The sequence below is a fragment of the Cyprinodon tularosa genome, unplaced genomic scaffold (genome assembly GCF_016077235.1).
Source record: "Cyprinodon tularosa strain WSP-4 unplaced genomic scaffold, ASM1607723v1 ctg782, whole genome shotgun sequence".
NCBI lineage: Eukaryota > Metazoa > Chordata > Actinopteri > Cyprinodontiformes > Cyprinodontidae > Cyprinodon > Cyprinodon tularosa.
Window position 1 is genome coordinate 276,767 of NW_024039543.1, and position 4,681 is coordinate 281,447.

A 4,681-nucleotide genomic window follows, 5' to 3' on the forward strand; every position below is an offset into this window, starting at 1 on the left:
GAAAGAAAGAAAGAAATCCACCAGAGTGTTTCTAATTCAAGATTTAAGGCCAGATTACAAAAAAATAGCTTTATTGCTTCTTGATTTTTGCTTTTTTTTTTAATGAAAAACATTAAACATTAGGAACTAGAGTTTTGGTGAACGCACATCACTGCCTCTGATATCATTGATGAACACAGGGTTTTATAAATGATGTATTACATACCATAAACGTCCTGTTTACAACTTATGATTTAAACTAGAATAAATTTTGCTCTACAGATGCAGCAGAGATAAATAGACTGTTTATAAATCCTAAAGAAAGTTTCCACTTTCCACATTGAAGAGATGCATGATGGGAAAATCCCCCCTGAGGAACGTAGTGTCGTAGTTTAGCGATTAAACCAATGCTTGGTCACTTGTTTAAAATATCCCCTTTTCTTCCTAAATTAAATCCTTCTAGCACTTAAAACTAAATTAGTTTAACTTTCCAACTTAACAGCACTTAATATTTATGCACCCGTTTATGTTTTTACTCTATTTTTATAAAATAAGCACAAACTTCTCCTTTAACAATCCTTATATTTATACTTTTACCTTAAAGTCACATTCTGCTTAAAAGCCATAATCCTAGTTTTATTCTTTAGATTTAGATAAAAAAATAAATATTACCTCAGTTAAGAAGCACAGAAACACACACAAAGCACAAATACCTTTTGCACAAGAAGGTGAGGAGTGTGGAATTATGCACTAAAACAAAGGATGCATGAATCAATCAGCGCGGCGGGGGTGTCCATGGAAAATACTTTGACTATTTTAAATATGATTATATGTAACAGTTTACCTTCAATAAATTCCTTTCTCATCACTTCTGTCTCATCTTTTCCTTTTACTACCAGTCTGAACCTTTAGAGGGCGCTATAACCAGGAAGTGACCTCAATGGGTCAATCAAACATGGTTAATCTATTCTAATTGTAAAATGTTTTAGTAAATCCTAACATCCTGTATTGAAACATTCTGCTGGGACATCATAGAGCTTGCTGTCATCGATCACACACTGAGCTTCACCCACAGCACTCATTTTATGACATCATTGACTGCAGCGCTATCACTATATATGTACACAGAAGCAAGAGATTTAGTTTCTGTTCTTTGCATTTTTGTTTTCATTGTGAAAGTGATGCAACATTTTATTAGCACCTTTTTTCTCAAGAGAAAATTCTGTCTCCTTTTGTAAGCTTTCTGTTGAGTTTGTCCACCAGGGGGAGCTTCAGTCATAAAGCCACTTCATGAACTGGAATAGAATTCTATTCAGTTCAGTTTATTTCTATAGCTCCAATTCACAACACATGTCATCTCAAAGCACTTAAAGTTCACCAGATCATCCAGTCAGATTGATTCAAAGTTTTCTGTTTAAGGAAAACCAGTTGATTGCATCAACTTATTGACTTGAAGGCAATCCCTCACACTAAGCATGCTTGTAGCGACAGTGGAGAGGAAAAACTTCCTTTTAACAGGAAGAAAAACGAAGCAGAACCAGGCTCAGTGTGAGCGGCCATCTGATGAGGCCGACTGGGGTTCAAGGAGACAGAAGCAGAGACACAAAAGGAACTTGTCAACCAGCTCCACAGACGGCCCCGTCTACGATAGAAATACTCTTTGTTGCTCCTCAATGGATGTGTACAAAGTTAAAGAGAAATAGAAGCATGCAGATTCACTCAAAGGTAAAAAGTGCATAAAAAAATTGAATATTGCATTAAGCTGTAAAATAAAAAATTGAAATGAAATTGTACAGTAAAACTGAATCTAAAATTTTTGAATACATATATTACTGCCAAGTTATGTGTGGTTTTTAGCTTCAGCTCCTGTTCAAACTTGGAAAACGGCTGGTCATCTCCACGAAGCACACTAGGCACAACCTTAAATCCTTTTTCATTGATTTAGGTTGAAAACTTTTCATACAAATTAACAAACAGAAATTTAATTAGTTCAAAACAAACATTTTTAAATTAAATATTTCCACTGTGGCTTGCCCACAAGCACAATATAAACTGAACATTAACAGGCCACAAGCAATATCTTCTAGTGATGGGTCGGGCAACACCGATGCGTCGGCGCATGTGTCGGTCTCATAGAGCGAAACCTGTGTCGACGTGTGTTTCGCTACGGAAAAGTCACGTGACCGAAACAGTTCCTGTATCGGTCACGTGACCGATGTTTCGAACTGATTGACAAGCCTTTATAAGGATGCGCATCTGCCAACGAGATGCATCTGCCAAAACAATCTTGCGTGTTTTGCGAATATAAAATTCATCAAAAATTATGGAGCTTCCTCAAGCAAAAAGAAAGGTTTCTGCCGTGTGGGACCACTTTGATGTCATTTCGGAAAATAAGGTATTTGTTTTAATTTCCTTGTTTCATCCTGTTCCTCTCAGAGTTTCCACTTGATTCATGTACTAAAATACTTTTTTTTTTTTTTAAGATGACCTTTGGGAACATTTTGATCTCGAAGTGGGGAGGCAGACCAAAAGTGCCACAGCTGATGCCATCCTTGAGGTGCAGAGATACATGGCAGAGGGCAATATTGCGAGGTCCCAGGATCCTCTTGTATATTGGAAAAACTAAAGGACGGTTTATCCAAACCTCTTCCGCCTGGCCTTAAAATTTTTGTGCACTCCAGCTTCATCTGTGCTGTGTGAGCGGGTGTTTTCCACAGCTGGAGAACTAATATAAAAAAGCGCAACAGACTGAATTTCAAAACTTATTTTTTTTAATAAAAATTTGTAAAAAAAAAAAAAAAAAAAAAAAATACCAGTGAACAAGCATCTTCATTTACTACATGTTTACTTAGACTTAGACTTGACTTTATTAATCCCTTGGGATTACTCCCTTCGGGAAATTGTATTTCCAGTAGCAGGAAAAATTGCACATACAAGAAAATAGAGGATGTTTAGACACAGTATATACAATAGAAAATAAAATCAATTAAATAAGGTGTAGGAAGATGTATTGGGGGATGAGGATAGACAAATAAATACAGATTAGAGATTATTAAATTATGATGCAGGTTCTCATTATTCATTGACTGTTTCTAAAATATCAAATATGTTTTAATAATAATACAATGCATCATACAATGAATTGCATCATATTAGTGTATATAATAGGTCATCAAATCAGTGTCAGTTAACTCTGTCAACTAGGTTGCCTGTAGGGATTTTTAATGTCCAGCAGGTGTCAGTATTCAGTGACACAGTATCGACACAGTATCAGTACAGTTTGGTAATGTGTCGAAACGTTTCATGACGCCTCATCAACCCATCACTAATATCTTCTAAATCAACTTCTGCCTTTTAATAAACAATATCTTAATCCCTAACCTAGTTTCCTCCTTACCAGTTGTGTATCTGGTGATTAGACCGTGAGCTGAAACATTGCTGGGAGCCGGTCTCTTCCTTTGTCTGCCTAAACTGCCACACAGGTGTGTGCAGGTGTTTAATCACAGGAATGCGCACCCAGGTCCCAACCCCCAACACAAGTTCACCCCTCTTTTCTCCCATCATTCTTCTGTTTGGACATGACAATTACTAAAACTAGGAGGGGGAATCAAAGGAAGACTCGCTTCATCGAACATAACATTTATATATATTTGTTCATATGAAAACAAAAGGCTGTTTGCAAGAATATAAAAGTGCTAAATAGCAGAGATGTGGGCATTTATTGAGTTTATTAAGAGCAGAGATGGTTATAAAGTCTGGTAGCTGCTGAGAGGAAGGATCTGTGACGCCATTAGTCATGAAATCCACCTTAAATGTAGCGCTTCGATTGTTTGTTAGGTCAGACCTGTTCAACATGGACGCTCTTGATGCCGCATCAACTGAGCAGTGAAAATAGTCGTTTTTAGACTATTTTTGGTGGTGCTGAAGCAACTTTAAATTAAATCATAGCACTCCTACAATATGGGTTGTTTTTTTATGTTGTTTGCCATATTTTAAAATAAAAAAAGTAAAACAAAATCATACTAAATATAGAACAGTCTAAAAACTATACAGTACATGGATAAAAAAATGATATATATAAAAAGTACTTTCAAGCAGAACTGTATATATTTACCTTGTTACCGGTAAATAAAATCCATTTTAGGATTGCAAGTCCAAAGAGGAAGAGGGAAGGAGAGGAGCAAGGTGTAAGGTCAGGAATTACCAGGTAAGTTTCTCTACAGCTCGTCCAAGACGACAAAAACACAAAAGTCTCCGATCAGATGTGCTGAAAATATATGTATAAAACACTGAAATGTATCCAGCCTTTACCCTGAGCGTCTGATCCTAGAATGGCCTCTGGCCTACAGGCTTATAGAGGCACCAGTGCTGAACTACTGAGGTGTCATTCAGCTCATCAAACCATGTTTTAGGCATAAAAGGTCAAATAAAAAATATATTCTACAGATATTTTTCAGTAAAAACGTACAAAATGCCTCTAATTTTGGAGATTAACAGTCAAATTTTTTCATAATAATAAACTTATGAGATTATTATTTGATAAATAAAGGTTTTAACTAAATCAGGATCAGAATCCCTCTAAAACCTTCTTCTAATCTAAAGCGTCTTTCCTTCCGTCTGTGATATTCAGGAATAAGCTCTGCCTCATTCCACAGAGGAGGGTCTGATGTTTGCAGGAGATAACCGGGCGAGGAGAACAAAG